Below are 19258 nucleotides of genomic sequence, written 5' to 3'. Positions count from 1 at the left end.
CCCTGGAAATCTTTTCAGTGTTGCTTCTGACTTCCACTAACCTTCATTTTATGTACCAACCTTAATACAAATACATGGACAAGATAAATGATGGTTTGTGCATGTGGATTTTGAGCTGAAAGTTAAGCACGTGTTGTCATTCTCAACATGTCATCATGAGTAAACTGTCACTGAAAGCGGTTTTATTCACCAGAATATATGTGTGATTGTTTTTATCTCATAACTTTAATAGAATGTCAAAGAGTTTGCTCGGGTCACTCAGACACCTCGCTGTCCAACAGAGGGGGAAAGTGAGTAACAATATTCAATATTTGAAGACTGAATTTCACCAACCTATAAAAAACCACATCACTCTTGAACCAACTCTATGCCCTCATCCTTTCTTTTTGGCACTTTTTCTGACATGCACAGTGCGGAATGAGTGGGGTTGGAAACGTTGTGGCCAGACTTGAACTCGTAACTTCCACATAAGCTCCACATCAATGTTGTCCGTCTGAAACAAGCTTTGTGGGAGGACTGCAAAACCCTGTTTCAGGGTTAAAGATCAGCGCAGGAATGGCTATATATCGTTAACCAGAAAATATTATGTCAATGGTTTTGCACATTGTGCCAAGAACAAATGTGTTAAAAATAATTTCCCCTACCAGAGCTGTTATGCTGAGATTGATGAGAACAATGTTATGGAATACTGATGTTTCATAAAATATTAAGCTATATTCTTTAACTATATAATAAATGGTGTTAAGTGAGGATTTGGGTGATATTCTATTCATATATTGACCTTACAGTTTACTCTATCAAATAAAGTGTATGATTTGCGCAATATCATTTTTCTTAAATTATTTTTGGGACTTGGGGGGCACGGTTTAAATCAAAATTATGACAACTTAAAGTTAAATGTTTTGGAGGATCTATCGACAGAAATGCAATATAATAAACATAACTGTGTCTTCAGACGTGTATAAAGATCTTAATGAAGTGCTATATGAATGAGTTAACCGCTTACACCGCGGGTCCCCTTGCATGAAATTCGCCATGTTGTTTCTACAGTAGCCCTAAATGTACAAACTGCTACAGTGCGCGTTTTGCAAGTACTTTATCTCCTTCGGCAAACAAGTGAAAATGTGACGACACCTTAGTCCTGTGTCAGCCACCACGGTGCTTCGAAAGGGAAGGGCTGGAGTGAGCCGTTGGTTGCGATTCAGAACCTCACCGCTAGATGTCGCTAAATTTTATACACTGGAAATTTAAATGGTTTAACCGAGTTTCTTCGTTAAGCATATTCACATTCCTGTTAAATTTGAGGCTTGTAATCCCTATAGAAGGTTCATACATTGTTGTACTCACTGCATTTTTCCATTAGGCAACGCAGTCGTTTTGAAACCACAACAATGGATGTGGATTGATCCACTTACTCTGGTAAGCACGTGTGTCGGCAAGGCTTTACGAATGCTGCAACTCTCTTTCCTTCTTTCTTTGGTCTCAAGAGAGTTATGACATTTGTTTGTCACAGATAACACAGCGCAGATCTTTGATTTCTTCTGCGTAACTGCTATACAAACATGTCTGCGCATGCCTGTGGTGCCTTTTGTGCAATGCCGTACAGTATAATGGCCAGTTTCTCTCATGAAACCTGTTAAACATTTAATTGTACCTCACTGATTTTGTCGTTTGTCCAGCTCTGTTCAGGAACAAGACAACATTGACGCTCGAGGCACAAGTGTGTGCATGGCTGCATTATGTCCTCGTGTGTGGATAAACAGTCAGTCAATGACGGTGACTTACGACACACCACGCCAAGAAATTAAAGACATGTGCCACCAGTGAATGAATCCATTCTTGTGGCGTGAGTCTGCAGACGTCTGAGTGGGTTCCTCACAGCATGCGCTAAACATGCAAGTGCATAACAGTCATTGAACAGCAGACTGCCATGCTTGTTGTGCCTAGCAACACAAGACTCTTGAATAGCATTCGCTGTTAAACACGTCACTCCAAAAGCTTCGTCTGGAACCTTTTTATTATCTAATATATTTGGTTCGCTTGTAATATTAGGAAAAGTTTTATGTGTATAAAAAGTATTGTTTTATGAATTATGCATTAATTTTGCATTTGCATTTTTATAGTTTTACACACAAAAGCAGATATTTTGAGAAATGTCTCACTCTTTTTGTGTTTATACAAGGGAAGTCAATGGGGTTCTATGTTGTTTGGTTACCACCGTTCTTTAAAAGATTTTATTTCTTGTTCTGCATATGAAACAAAGTCATACGGGTTTGGAATGACACGAGGACGAGTATATCGCTCTTATTTCTTTTCTTTTTGTCCCATCATGGCTGTGTAAATGTTTGCATGTTGGAAAGTCATTCGATAATCATATCAAAGATTGTGTCCCTTTTTTATATCAAGAACATCTTTGTTTATGATTACCATAGCCTGCATTGACAAGAAGGGCAGTCGTGTTTCGCTGCGCACATCCATCGAAAGGTCCTGGAATGACAGATGAGGAAATGACTTCAGGATCTGTTTCCCATCTGCCGAGATCTCATGGAGTTCAAAAAAGGACGTGGAGGCGAAATTAAAATCAGACGATCTGTTTTCTCTTTGGTGAATACGTATATTGTTATCTTTTCAGACCAAAGCAAGCTGGCCAGAATTAGGCTGAAAACGACCGGACAGGTTGAGAGGTTAAGCAATAAATGACTCCTGGGAAAAGAAAAGGGCTTAGTCATGAAAAGGCGTTCCTTTGCTGACCCGCCCTCCATGGCAACATGGATTGCCACATATATCTGATCACAATGGCGTTTCCAGCTCAAACACATTTTATACAGCTTGTGCTTGCAGAGCTGTCGCCAAAGCAACGCCGTCCCAGTGGCATGTTAATGGTGCCGCGCTGGTCCCCTTTAACATTTACACTGAGCGCCGGGTACCATAAACATTTCCCTTTTGCGTTTCACTCGACATTGAGTTATGGCCGTTTTGCTGCCAAGGGTCCGGCCCCTTTGGAATCGCAAGTGTCATCACGCCGATGAGGCTGGATCTAATGTAATGATTGAGCACGTATAAATAGCATACAGAAAACATTCGCATTGACACTTATATCCAAACAGGATAGGACAAACAACAGAGAGGACTTGTTGTTCATGTTAAAAGATCATTACAAACGTTTAGACTTCTAGAATACTTGAATCTGGTTGGTCGTGGCATTTCATTGTCCAGTACCGTCAGTAGCTTAGAATCTTGACTTTCTTCATCTCACTTGATAAAATAAATGAAATCTAAAATCATTATTTCATGTCTGTCTAGTGAATGATCTTAAGCGTTGCTGAGTAATAAATTGGACACGTTGCGCCTGGTTTGGGTTGATTTTACGATATCTAATATCGATCCTGGAAACTTTTCAGTCTCCCGGGAAATCCTGATCAACACATGTCATGCGTGAAAGTGTTTCCAGGTTCCTCTATCTCAGATCACAACAGGTTATGTTTGTTCTGCATCGTCCTCTCGTTTCCCCTTTAAACGTAAAACCAGATTCTCAGTCAATACAGCACAAATATTGACTGCAACGTTTGTGATACTGGATTATATTACCGTCAATGCTACACATGAGATTAAAAGTTTGTTTTCTGGGTTTGCTATGATATATCTACATACGCTCAGGGCTCATCACACCATCACAACGCCCATGCGCGATCGTAATGACTTTGCTCCATTCACAGCGCAGGTTTGGTCTCCGTTAACAAGTCCACAGTAGCTGTTTATGTGTGGTGAAGCTCTGCTCAAACACTCCAAGAGTTGACCCTGGCTTTGCCCGGCACTGAGGCTGTGACTGTGGACTAACATTTACTCTACATGACACGTCCCGCTTGTTTCCGCTTGAGTCAATACAGAAATCCTGACTGCAGTGAGTGCACGATACATACATGGATCATGGGAAAACGCGACGTTATATACAGATCTTTTTTTATCTAAAGGTTTATGCTTGAATTATTACAAAATATATTTGTGGACAAATAAAAAACGTGCAAGCTAACTCTCACAATAAAGCCTATTTAAAGGGATAGTCCAGCCAAGAAAAACTTTTCAGTCACATTCAAGTTGTACCAAAATGTTTGTTCTGATGAACACGGAGAAAGATATCTGGAAGAATGCTTGTAACCAAACAGTTCTTGGCCACCTTCGACTATCAGAGTAGTGTTGAACACAAAAAAAGATAATTTGAAAAACGTAAGAAAGAAAGCAAATAGCCAAGAACGGTTTGATTACAATCATTATTCCAGATTCATTTCTCTGTATTCAACGAAACAAAGAAAATCAACAGATTTAGAACAACCGAGGGTGAGTAAACGATAACCAAATTTTTGGGGTGGAACTGTCCCTTTAAGTAAAGTTCAGGTACATTTTTAAGTGTTCTTTATATAGTAAGTGTACTATGTGTGTACTGTATATTTGACATAATGTCCTACACTACACTAATGTACTTCAGTACTTGGAAGTAAATTGGCCCAGTTTTTAGTGTATAAAAGTGTACTTTTAAGTGTGCTTTAATGTAGTACACTTTTAATACCCAACTATGGTCAAGATTATTTATCAAGATTTCCTGAGAAGTATAACTTAAATTTTTTTGTAAGTATACTTAACTGTGATTTCAAGTGTATTTCTGAGAAGGACGTAAAATGTACGCTGAAAGTATATATTGTTATTTCTTGTGTATACAGAAGTAAACTAATAGCACACTTGAATAAACTTCTTTTTTTTAAGGCTTAAGGTTTTTGCACATCCGGTCTTAAATGTTCGTGTGCGTTTTTTCATATTCTGGTGCTGGTTTGTAAGGTGTCTCTGAATTGTCAAAACGCCTCTCAAAATGCTTGCTACGGATGCGGAAAATGCAGAAAAGCGAACGCAGTCAGATTTTTTTATGACGGATGAAAATATAGGTGGCAGTGTGTAAATGCGATTGACACAACGTGAGGTCTTATTTATTTCTCGGAAATTTCGGACACAGATTTCAGAATGTGCAATGCGCAATGGCCTTAAAGATTTCCTTACATCATTTTCACGTTTCTGCTGCTATAATATTTAGAAAATAGACCAGGTGTGTCTTAATGTGTGACTTTTACTGTATTTTTGTCACCACACCGTGAGTCTGTATTGATGTCTGTGCTAAAGCGCTTATAGATCTGTCCGTGTGCGTGAAAGAGAGACGAGATGAAAATGAAATGAAGTTGGTATAACAGAACAAAACCGAGTGAAGTGAATGGAGATTTGCGGCGCAGAGCAGCCTTAGAAATCAGATCCTCTTAGAAACTGGAGTCATTTCTGTGTCTTGGTCTAATCCTGTTTTGGCCCAAAACCCTGCTGTGAGAGAGAAAGCGTTACTGAGTAACCCAGTTCACTGCTCATCTCCTACAATCTCTCGAGAACTAATGACCCCCGGGTGCCCTCACCCGCCCTCAGAGGTCACACCCCTCCCTCATGTTATCACTTTCACTCTCACATGCATTCACACACATCATGTACTAGAATGCTGCGGTGTTAAAGAAGGCGTGTATAATGTGCTCACAATTATATGAAAGTCTGTGCGGTTACTTCCCAGTTGGGGTACAAAAAGTGCCACATCTGAAATATCACAAATAAGACAAATACGAGTCTGGGAGTGTTTAAGAATGCCTGAAACCAATTTAAAGAATTGAATGATTAAGACATTCTGGGGCTTTTGATTGGGGACCATATTTTAATAATTGACATTGTTGAGATGTCTTCCGGAACTTTGGAGGAGACACGAGATTATTAGGGTCCTGTTTTAACGACAAAGTATGCATTTCATCTCCATTTAATTGGATTTCTGTCTGGGAAACATACTTGAAATACAACAAGATCATTTCGGGTAATATTAACTGGATCTTTTATGTGATTTGTCTTACCACAGTTAACCAACTCAAGACCCTACGGAAGGAAACGTTGGCGAAGGACGGAACGATGAAGACCCTTTATTCATTAAGAGGGATATTACAAGAGGCAGTTCGACACCACGTCTTAAACAATCAATGTAAGGACACCATGACAAAACACATTTCATGATGCCTTGCATTTCTCCAAGTGTATGTGGACAGCCGGTCGTGCAGTGACCACTGGTTTTGGGGGTTTTAAGGGCTTCTGTAGACACCGGGATAGGGGTCGATGGGGGTGTTGCGAGGAACAGCTGAGTTATTTTATTTAGTCTGTATAAAGGCAGCCCAACTGTCATAACAAAGGAGGAGAACAGCGGGGCCCCTTGACAGACAATGAGGAGTCAATGGCTCCAAAGAGCATCTCTAACACAGCTTTCATTTCAATAGGATTGAGGGAACGCACATAACAAAGCTAGAATCCAACTCAATCGGGGGCATCAATCAGCGCTCTCACACGGGACTCTGCACACCGGCCGATTTGTAGAAATTCAGCATTTGGTCAAATTGAAACAAGATTGATAATCGTGTCCATGTGTCCCGTATAAAGAGACAAAATCGCTTCAAAACGTCATTTAATGTGAGTGAAGTATTGCTGACCAGAGAATGTCATGGAAAAATAAAGAATGTGATTGTAGTTTCAATCGATCGATCTTTTCCGCTCAAGTTAAGGATCAGAAATGTAATGATTAACAGGTGGCTGTATGTTTTCCTTTCTCTTCACATGGGGGCGTTCTGTTTTGTGATGTGATTTATTAACGCAATGTGTGTTTTTCGGGATAAATAGTCATTTTTTTAAAACGTCAGTTCCCTTGCTGGTCCGAAACCTATTACCAGGTTGTTGCTTTCAGGATTTTGCTCAACTGTTCTCAATAGTGATGTTTCGGTGGTTGCCAAGTGGTTACTTATTCGTTCACACCAAAGTATCTCTTCTGTAGTTTGTCCTCCAAAACCAGGATGGACGCTCAATTTTTCGTAGAGGTTTTTCGTTATTTTTACCTGAACAATGTTTTGCTATTGAAAACAATTTTAGTCAAATGCGTAAATGTGACAAGAAACAATAGTGCCTTTCAAACATGATGCCAGCAAAGTGCTGTCAAGCAGATGTTCACACACATTGTCAAATTAATGATTAAGAAAAGCTAGACTCCCATCACTTTCAACACTCCCCCAGGTCTCTATTTCCCCCATATTCAATGTCATTGGGAGGGCCATATATGATTCACTTAAAGTTCAATCATCATTTACACATTCTTGACGTGCATCTTGTGGTTTTGGTAATTGTAATTTTAAGTAATTATAATGACAAAAGTAAACTACTACAATTAAAAGCATGTTAGGTTAACTGCTCACCTTGCATTATACGGTTTAAAAAGGATTTGTGTAAACTTGTGTTCAAAGTCAATCCGGAAAATGTTACTTAATGAAATTTAGGAAGTTCAATTAGGTCGATTGCCATTATATAAGGTAATTACTGTTCAATTAGAAAAGTGAAGTTTACTACACTGTAAAAAAACACCATGGTACATTTTAAGTAAAAAAGTGGCAGCTGTGGTTGCCAGATATTCAATAATGTATCAATGAAGTTGCATAATGAAACGCATTGCGCTGCTGTCCTTCGGAAACCTAATTTCCACATATTTCACGATGTACATTTTTTGCCATAAATCATTATAATTAGTCAACCTTTATATTTGTCACTAACAACATTCGTTTTGCGAATATCTAACCAATAGATATTCTATATGATGTTTGACCTGTGCTTTGACCATGTTTTGCTTATAGTCAATGTTTTCTATGAAAATTGTAAAAAGCGCTATATACATAAAGCTGACTTGACCTGACTCAATAAAAAGTATTGAAAAGTGCTGGTCAACTTTGACATCACAGTGTTTAATCATTCAAAAAGCACAGTGTTTTTTCTGTTTCCTGAAAAACAACAAATTTGGACATCCGAGGTTTTGGATATGTTTTTTTAGTTATTTTTAGACTTTTATCCAAATTTCTTTTCATCCACCAAAATGCCACATTATTCAATATATGGCAACCACAGCTGCCACTTTGTACTATAAATTCACCCCGATTTTTCACATTGTAGTAAAATCCACAGTACCCGTTCCAACCGTACAAGTAATTGAGATGCAGTTTCGCTCGCCAAGTGAATGCCTGTATGGCTGAATTGTGACATGATAAAGTGAGTTATTATTACTTCTGTAAACATGATATAAGCCTTCTGAAGAGCAGGAACATCCATTAATTACACGCCCAGCTTACAACGATCAGGGAGAGAACAGGTGCTGATTGTCTCAGAGCGAGCGCTGCGTGCCCGAATCACTCCCTTCTATATCCTTCCACCCAACGGGCCGAAGAGAGAGAACAAACTCCAGCTGCATGTCACACCTCATAACTCCTGATCGCAGCATTGTTAGGAAGTTTGAAGTTGGTATATATCAGTGGTGAGCATTTCAGTGACTGTAAGGAGTCATGTTTTATCCCCGTTGCTGTAATGAACTATTTGAAGTGCATGATTCAGAGTCAACTCATGAGTAATGTGTCAAGAATCCAGGATAATGAGATAAATCAATCTGTCAGGATTATATCTGGTGCTCGGATGAAAAGTACCGTAAAGTGGGCCTAAGAAGTGAGAGAATTTATTACACAATTTAAGTTGAAACATGCAAACTCTCAGTGAAAGATTAACAATGAGTTATTGTGTTGGTTCAAGCTGGTTTATGTTGGTTATGCGTCTTGCTTGTGTTGTAGAATTTGTCTTTATGTCTGAAATGGGCGGAAGGCAAATTATTTGAGACCTCTAGCACACCAGCAACCCGTATTGGAGACCAGTGGCCAAAACAAAACACGCTGTGGACCATCAATGCTGTTTTTTCAGCATGCAACATCAACCAAACTGCAATACATCAGTGGTGTTTTTTTATATATGGAAAGTTACGTTTAAATTTTAGTTTTATTTTAGTGTTTGTTTATTATTATAATTTTACTGCTTTAAACTTACTTCAGTTTATTTTTGAGGCAAGAAAAAATGTTTGGGTAAATATTTAATTTGATTTCAATGAACAGGAAAGTTTTCAAAATGTTCATTTTAGTAAACTAAAATAACCTTGTTTTCTTCTATACCAGAGTGAAATCGTGATTGGTTGAGCGTGTATTTTTTGACAACAATGTCAAGGACGTGCAGTTGAAGTTAACAGCAACGGGACGCATCCAATCGGTACATAATACATTTTAGAGATTTGCATTAATTTATATATAAACAGAGTTATGGAAATGTTGAGAGTTAGGGGTTTGTCACATGGTAAGAGGACGTCTCATTATTTGCTTACATTGCATTATCCATAATCGCATAAACATTCACCAAACCACACAATTACCCACAACAACTTTCAATATTCATTCACTGTCATTCCAAACCTGTATGACTGTTTTCCTCAGAACAGAAAAGAAGATATTTTGAAGAAATATTGGTAACCAAACAACATCGGCCCCCATTGACCACATTTCTCAAAATATCTTCTTTTGTGTTCCACACAGACTTAAAGCACTTTCTTCAAGGCTTTTTATGAATGATGGCTTAGGACTTCCACCTTATGATGCCCAAACCAGCAACCGGCCTTGATCTCTAGTCAGTACACAGGCCCATGCCGCAGCCCACAATAGCTCGATCGCAGTCTCTGATCCATTAGTTCATGGCTCTGGTATTCCCAGTGGAATTAGAGTCCTGGAAACGTGAAACAACCCAGCACTTCCATTCCATATTAAAGTGCGGCCGCGCGACCGGGGTTCAATGCAGCTCTCGCCGAGTCAACAATGAGGTTTGAAATGCCAGCAGCCTTCGGAACCCAGATGCAACGCTGGCCCCAAAATAGGTTAGGAGAGGCCTTTTAAAAGACCCCGTCAGGGGAGGTGGGAGACTTTCATTCACAGGAAAGATTAAGATACCATCAGAAAGAGGTGCCAAGGGGGATCAGGGTTGAGTTCACCGACGGTGAGGCTGCGTGTTTTAGTCCCCGTCAGTATCGGACCCTCTGAAGTGACACGGAGAGATGTGATTGACAAGGATGGAAGTCGTGGGTGGTTGCATGTAAGTTATTAATGCTTCTCTGTGCTTGTCATTCGAGAAGGTTTGTCACAGATTGTGACGTTTCCATTACGTATGTTGTCTCACTACTGTGTTTCTAAAAATGATGAAATATACCATCAAATATCCTTTGGGACCAACAACTATTTTTTCCTTCTTTGTGCCCTAAAGTTTGTATCCTTTCTTGGTTTCATCTCTCCACTTCCTCTGGCCACGGCGTACCTCTATTTTTGGTGTGACAACTTTTTTCAGCTCTCCCGTGATTGAATTAGAGAGAGAGAGAAAAAACCCCAGCGGGAACCGAACGAAGACAACAAGCTGTCTTAAAGCCAATGGAGTCCAGTGACAAAAGCCTTGTCATGCTCCGGTGGGGTCTTGCATCTAATCCAAAGGGTTTTAAGGGCTGCAGACACTAGCTGCTTGTTCTCTGGAGGGGATAGCTAGGCGCTAAGTAACTAGCAGAGCTACTGGCGACAGTTCCGTCCAGGAGAGATGGGCCGCTAATCCTAATCACGCATGAGAATGCCGTCTGGGTCACATGACCCACTAGCTTTCACTAGCTGTAATGGAAGGGGTTATAATTGGGATTTATCGCCGGCGAGGCTGCCCGCAGGAAAGGTGCCAGTCAGAGGGTTCTGGATCCTGGATGTCTGACGAGTACGGCAGAGAGGAATGAGTCATCGGAACGCTTATAGACGGGGAAGCCACGTGGAGAAGGACACATCGAGCATGTAGAAACAACAGACTCCATTTCGGTGGCTGTGTGTGGAGTTAATTAAAACAGGTTTACTTTAAGTAACATTTACTTGAAAACTAAATATATTTAATACGTACAATTTACTTTAGTCTGGTTAATGCGTTGTACTTAAATTATACCGTAGCAGAAAATTCACAAGGAAATTATTAATTTTTTTCAGTGTACTTTACGCATTTTATTTTAAGTGCTTTAAAAACAATTTACACTTCCTGCCAAATCCAAATATAAACGATTATTATAAGGATTACGTTGTAAATTGGGGTAAGGTATGGAGACTTTTTTTTTTTTATGTACTTTAACAATAACCGAATGTTTTCTTCTTAGCCAAAAAAGTTAAGAAATGCAGCTTTAAGTAATGAAGATTTATAAAAGCCTTGTCAAGTTTACTCATAGTATCTGCAATATTGTTTTTGTGACAAATGTTAATCTGCTGTACTCAACTGTAAATGACATGAACAATGTTCTTGGTCTGTTTTAGGAAAAGCTACGCATGTGCCACCGTAGTGTGTGTATATTGTAGATTTAGTTGTTACTCTCTATTTTCTGTCTCTTGTGGGAACTCAACATTCAGTTGTTATTTTGCAGTGTGTTCGAGACCAGCATTGTGTTTGTGGCATCAACACGTACAGACGTCAGTTGAAACACGAGCGGAGAATATGCCTGCCAAATCCTGTTTTGGACTTTTCTTGGTTAACACGAGGACCCTCTTTAAGTGCAGGCAGAAGTACAGATTGTTGGTGGAGATATGCTGGAGGGTCCTCTTCAACAAGAAGGCATTTTCTGTGTCTGGTGTAAGTCTATTCAGGGTGTCTTAATCCAGTTAACAAGATCCCTGACTGGGGGTGTCTGGGAAGCTGGATCAATATCAAATTCTCTCTCTCTCTCTCTCTCTCTCTCTCTCTCTCTGCCCTCGGCCGAGCGATATGTCCGCTTAAGAACGTCTGGCAGAAGAATATTTCACTCCGTGACTTTGCTGTACCAACAGAGATTCAGATGGCTTTTCACTCTGCCAAAATTACGATTTTACAAGCTGGGAGGGTTAAGAAGCTTTGAATCTAATGTTGAGAAAATAGTTCTGCTCAAGCATCTCTGTCATCATTGACCGTACACCTGGTTATCATAAAACAGGGTGAAAAAAATCGCATTGACTTGCATTGAAGTCATGTGAGCCATATGTAAAGATCATGTTATATTAGCGACTCGAGGATTGACGCTTTTGGACACCGACAATACTCAGGCATCCACCAAACAGTTTAGCACATTTTCAGCATTATCACATTATTGTACGCAATTTTCTAATCATTTTAATTCAATTTACTAATACAATTTGTCATTATTTAGTTATTTTACACTGTAAAATAATTCTGTAGAAATTACAGTATTACTGGCAGCCGTTTGCAGTCTTAAATGTATGTAATCTACTGGCAACAGTTTGTTCAAAGATAAAAGATCATTAAACATTAAAAAGTCTTTATCCTTACAGAAAATAATGATAAAATAACAGCCTCATGCAAAGCATTCTGGGAACCAAAATTCGAAAGAAAACAGAAAAAAGGTTTATGTGGATTTCTGGTTCCCAGAATGCTTTGCATGAGGCTGTTATTCTGTCGTTTTTTTCTGTAAAGATAAAGACTTGCTAATCTTTAATATTCATTTATCTTTGAACAAACTATTAGATAAATATAAATCTACAGTATATTACTGGCAAATAGCCTCAAACCTACAGCAAAAACATTTACAGTGTACGTATTACACTTTATTTATGTCCTCCAGAATATGGCATGTTATGGCAGAGCATTTCAGAGAACAAAAAATATTTTTTAATTTTAACAATGTACAACAAAAGTTAATGAGAATAGTAAATTACATAATTTTGTTGATTTATTAAAACGTTTTAAAAAGAAAAAATATATATTACTTGAACCATAATTATTAATTATATATATAATTAAAACTAAACAAATAGTCATTTAATTATTAAAATAATTTATTTTAATAATTGTGTTTTATTTATACATTTATTTACAATTTACATTTTAAAATGAAATTACATATATATTATTTTAAAATATATAATAAAACATATTATTAAAAGATTTACATTATTAATACAGTAAAATAAAGATAAGAGTGGTACAGTAGACTGGTATACTGGCATCATCATTGGTTCGAGGATCATGTGAACAATGGTCCTCCTCATCAGTCATGAAATATGCTCTCAATAATCACAGGGGGTCGTAACCTGACCTGGGGTATTTTCTCATCTCTGTCTGGACCGCTGGGGCTGGATAATCCAGAGGCCTTGATGTATCATTGCCCTGTTGGATGTCTGGTGACCAATGTACCAGTAAATGATAAAATAAGTTAGCGGGGCTGGTACAAGTCAAGTGGAACTTAATTACCTTTGACAAGAATTTTGAAGGGGAATAAATGAGATATAAGATCACACATCAGAGGATAGGATGACAATGACATTCAGGTCCCCGGTAGAAAAGTAATGTAGACCAGATGTATCGCACAAGAACGTCTTTACAGTTTCAACTTAGACCACCAAGCAATCTTCTTCCAAAACGCATGACCAAAGCAAAATGACACACGCTTACGAAAACAATGATCTCCAGAGGCCTCTGATATAGTTAGCGTGGTCATGTATTTCTCCTGGGGGTCTCAGCGTTGTGTGCATCTGGAAAAGATCTCTGGCTGCGGTTCAGTCCGAAACACTTTCACAATGCTCACGTGGTGTCTTCCCGTCCCTGAAACGCATCACACATGTCAGGAAGCAAAGCGCAGCGTCAACATCCGAGAGAGATGAGATAGTTTATTCTACTTAGCATATGACAGTTGATGAATCACGAACACAGAGCACTTGGGTTTCTGTGGCCTTTCTGATTTGAGCACGAGGGGCACTTAGGGGGATAGTTTATCCGAAAATGAATTTGTTCACCCTCATGTGTATGACTTTCTTTCCTCTGCAGAACAAACAACCAAACAGCATTGAACCCCATTGACTTCCGTTGTACGAACACAAAACCACACAGACATTTCTCCAAATATCCCGCAGAAGAAAGAGTCAAGTTTTCAACGACGTGAGCATGAATAAATCACGACAGAGTTTTTTTTATATGCTGTACATATGCATGTATGTAGAAAGTTGTTTATTCTGCATGCTTTCGGCTGTTCTGCATGTCCTTCTGTGAACTCTTGACTGTTAATCTCGAATCACACAGGAGCTTTTGGCTGCACTAATTGTTTTGCTTATTTTTATCTGTCTTCTAGTTTTCCTTTCAACGCCGTACAGAAGAGCCTTTCCGAAGCCAACACCGAGCAGGTCCAACAACATGCCTCTCCGCACGAGCGGGAAGCCTCATTTTCACATCTGCTCAAGTGAGAGGCTTAAATCAACAATCACTTAAGATAACAAGACCGTATAAATCACAACAGCAATGAATTTAACTAGCGCAGCTCAGAAACAGCCAATATTGTGAGCGTTCTAAAGTCCCTGTTGAGTTGAGTAACTGCAGTCAGTAAGCTTTGAGTCAAAGAAGTGGCCCGGGGTCGGTTTCTCCATCCACAGGTCGCAGGCGTACACAATGCTTTCATATTTCAGATGTGGGGTGTGATATTGTTACACACAGCTCAGGCATTCCCCGTCCCCTGATGATGAATGTAGCTTTGGGAGATTATGAACAAATGATTATTCAAAGTGATGTAGTTAGTTGCTCTCTCACTGTGGATGTTTTCATTGTGCGGCTGTCAGTTTGCCTAGAGTGGCATCTGCTGGGAAGGTGTGGATATGTATTGTTTCTGAGCGAATAGTTAAAGTGATAGTTCACCAAAAAGTGAACTTCTAGCATCATTTACTCAACTTCATGTCATTACAAACCTGTATGACTTACTTTTTTCTGCAAGACACAAGAGAAGATACTCGTAAATCTCGTAAATGTTCATGTTGAAATATGTGGAAAGGTTTACAATGTAAAGAAAATGTATTCCTAGTAATCGATTTGAAGATTTTCTGGTTATTTCCGTGCTTAATCCCCTGAATTATGGTAAATCAGTTCTGGATATGCAGTATAGTTTGTAAAATTGGTATCATCATTTTTATTTATCAACTGAAAGATTGACAAATGAACAAACACAGACTCAAAATCGGTTATAAAACAAAGAAAAACGTGCACAGCAACAAGAAGTCGCTCGGCCAAAAAAAAGATATCAGATTAAGGATTTATCTGCAAAAACTCATTTTTTATTGCATTTTCACGTTATATTGTGATGCATGGTGTTAGTTATGTGTATTACTTAATCATAACAACCCAGCTGCAGTTTGATTGATATTAATTGTATCTGTAAAATGTACAAAACGTCATGTCAGTTGAAATACACTGATGCAGGTCAATAGATCATTTTAACTCGGACAGGACTGTTTTTAGTTTTGTCACAGTGCGTCTAAAATACATTTACATTTAGTCATTTAGCAGACGACCTTTCCCAAAGCAACTTACAGAGAGAATATATAATAAATAATATTTCACTCATATTCTTTGCAAATAATAATGGATCATTAAGTCACAACGGGGGAATTTGGATATACGTTTAAAACATATAAATGACATGCATTGTTGCTAATATTGCAGAAGAGAGAGAGGAAGCTTCATTTGTAGGGTTTGTTAAGCTGGTGTTAAGTTTGTTTCTGGTTTTAGCAGGCGTTTGTTCTGGTGTCTGGGTGGCTTTGTGAATCAGTGTTGTGGGGCTACTCGGTTTCCCATATGGAATTTCCTCTTTCTCTTGTTCTGTGACGGGACCCTCGGGCACTGTCTATCTCTCCTCGGGGTTGGGGAGACCATTAGGGTGTAAGACATCTCCAGTGTTTTGACTGTGTATCGATCTTAATGGTCTCTCCGTCTCAAAGGCTTGTTAAAAGAAAACGGCCATGCTGGGCCTTATTTCATCATTGTGGTCTCCCTCCAAACTGCCGTCCTGGGGATAATGTTCATACCACTGAGTGTTTTATTCCAGCTAATAACTGAAAACTGCGAGGAGCTCTCTTGTTAGCGTTCTGGAATGCGGTGAAATGTGCGAAACGCTGTTGTGGGAAATATTTTTGGTCTGGCGCTCTTTTTCCGGACGTGGCACCCACATTTTTAGCGCAGAATGAATACTGATAAGTTGTGAAACATCTGGGAAGGAACATTCTGAGATTCCTATGAGAGCAAAACCAGTGGTGCTGTTTTAATTGTTGGTATGTGAAAGCTGAATAAAAGCGGTTCAATAGTTATCCCAGAAAAATGATTCAGTTTATGTTGTTACACAACTACACACATATATACACTTGGTCAACACACTAAACCATACTCTTGGCTGCAACAAATAAAATTGATAGTTGTACCCAGGTCAGACTAAAATGTAAGTGTGAGATTGTAGGAATTTATACGAATGAACCACACTGTAAAATTGTTACAAACTGCCATGAGATTGTGTTGTTAAAACAACAGCAACACAGTTTGAAGGGACAGTTCACCCCAAAATAACAATTCTGACATTTATTCACCCTTGTGAGGTTTAAAACCTGTTTGTGGCTCTTTCGTCTGTGAAACACAAAAGAAGATATTTTGAGAAATGTCTCAGTGGTCTTGTGTACTTCAATAGAAGTCAATGAGGGCCAATGTTGTTTGGCCACCAAAGTTCTTCAAAATATCTTCTATTGTGTTCTGCAGAAGAAAGAAAATCATGTAGGTTTTGGTGCCTACAAAATTATCAATGAATTGTCATTTGTTAATACAGCTTATCATGGTTGTTTTTTGTAATGGCTTCTTTTTTAAATGTTATTGAACTATATGTTACATTCTTTTATAATTTTTCTTTTTATTGCATCTCTGCTTGTAAACACATTTTAGGCCTGCATGAATTGTTGTTTCAGGCTGGTTTGGTGCTGGTCTGGACCAGTCCGGCCATGTTGTTAACCAGCAAAAACAATGCGGGTCAACCAGTGTAATATTTCTGGTAAAACTGTTCTTGTTTAAGCCAGTTATGAATCCAGCTATATGTACACCAGGTCTTTTCAACAGATTAGGCTTTGGAGAATCTTCCTTTGGGGCTTCTCCATAATGGCACACGATGACGGTTGTGTCAGGTACGGTTTTTGGGTGGGCCTGCATAAAACGCGTCTCACGTTTCGTAACCCAACGACTCTAATGCGTTTCACCCAGACACGATAATGTGGCACCTCTTGCTCCAGGCTGTGTTTCTCCACACCGCTACGTTTCCTCATTGCACTTCTTTCGCCACCGGTTCCTTCCTCGCCACCCAGGACGATGGAGTGGCAACGTCCCCAGGCCACGACTTCGAGAGCCTGTTTGTGGTTCCAGCGCCGACTTCCCATCTCTGCTTTTGTGAAGCGTTCAGCGATGGCGTCTCATTGTGTGACACCTCCACAGGATCCTCTGTGAGCTGATGTGTGTTTTGGGCCTGGAGGCGGTTGGTGAAACATGTCTGACTTGTCAAGAGGTGGGGGGGAGATTGAGTGATGTCAGGGAGAGGGGAGGGACATATTTCTCCTCGGCAGGTCAAGGGTCAGCATGGGGTTACACTTGAACAGTGTGGTAAGGCTAAGCAGGGCCCGAGGCTTTAGTCTTTCATAGACTCGGAGACACATCCATGTTTATACAACAGAGTGATCAGATGCTTTTAGTTTTGACTGTCTTACTGTTTGCATGTTGAAGCTGCAATGCGTTACTTTTTATTGTGTTACAATAAACACAATTCAGTTACAAAAACAGAACTCACGGTTAAGCATAACTATTTTACAAGGTGCCGATTTTGTTTGAATTCATATGTACGATGTGAATCGACTATTCGGAAAAATCAAGCGGGAAGAAGAACATACGAATTAGGCATCTAGAAAAAAGTTACAAGTTTCAATAAGCTTTGCAAAACTGTCTGCTTATTCTGATTTACAATGGCGAGCTTATAACAGTCGTTTTTTAAGTTGAGTTATCATTGGCGTCATTTGACTTCAACCATGTAAAAATAAGTACAAATATGCGGTAAAGTTACCAACTGCTGTTTTACAATTTTTTTTGGCCGTTTCTCAATAACAAGAACGCAAAGAATGGTATTTTTGTGGAGACTTGTCTTGCGAGGCAACCATGGAAGAACGAACACGGATGGATCTGCCGCAATGACTTCTGGGATTACAAGCGGGTTCGGTACACGCAAGTCAACATTCGATGCATCCTTGATATTAAGACAACAATTTCACATTTGCCCTGGCAGCATTTCAGAAAACAAAATATGTGTTGAGTATCTATTATATATGTTGCTTGTAGTGTTCTGTAAAGTAGCTTAGCTAGATAGATTGTTTTGAGAAGCTCACTTAAAACTGAAGAAAAAATCGTCTAGACACGTGAGAGCAGACATTAGAAAGAGATTCACTATTTTCAAACACATGACATGTTGCAAAGTCCTGAAATATTTGCGTGTATCTGTTCAGCCATCAATTACACAGAAGGTGGGCCGGGTGAAATTAAGGAGACCCTGGAAGCTGGCCACTGTCAGACAGGTATGAACAGCTCACTGCATGAAAAATGAAGGTGCTGTGTTGTAGATAGCGTAAGTGTAATTAGGCCACACAAAGGAGTCGGGCCAAGACATGGGAAAGCTCCTGACAAGGTCGACGGGTTCACATACATTAGATGTTAACACATACCACAACTGTACAGCTATAGTGTTAGTCTTTCCTGACAACGACGGCAGAACATTTCCCACCGAATTTGGATCATATAAGTGGAAAGTGTTTTGTTTCATTTGGCCATTTATGAATGATTTCATTTAATAAATGTTGCAGCATTTCATAGTCAGTGTATTTGGAATACCTACAATATTGAAAATAACTTTTCTCCTGTCATGTTTGTAAGGACTTGTTTAGATCGCTCACGCAATCACAACATGCCACAGGCGCATTTCTCCCTGACGTTAAACGCATTTAAAGTGTCTCAACACCCAGGCCCACCGACCGCCCTGCGCCTCAACAAATTTAAACAAATTGGGAAATCTGGGCAGATAAGTCCATCGGCAGTTCCCCCTACAGGGAGACAACAAGATATTTAACACTGCAGGCAGCCCACCCAAATAAACCCCGCTCTCTTTGTGGGTCAGCCATGTGCGAGGTTTTTAAATTAAACCGGAGGAAAGTCTTTCAAGTTAAAGTGCAGAAACCATTAAGCCCCGACAAGCGGAAAGTTTGTCAGTTAGATGTTTGTGTCGTATGTAAAAGAGGAATTGCAATGATTTTAGGTAGTACTGATATAGATTGTGAGACAGGTAAAATACAGTATATATATATTGATATATGTTCTATCGTGTGTCTAAGACGATTGTGAATACGGGGAGATTTTATTATGACCATATTCATTATATGAAGCAATTGACATATACTATAAATTTTCTCTATACTTGAGGACT

This window comes from Barbatula barbatula (genome assembly GCF_947034865.1).
Source record: "Barbatula barbatula genome assembly, chromosome: 20".
Lineage (NCBI taxonomy): Eukaryota > Metazoa > Chordata > Actinopteri > Cypriniformes > Nemacheilidae > Barbatula > Barbatula barbatula.
Note: the sequence above shows the minus strand (reverse complement) of the source record.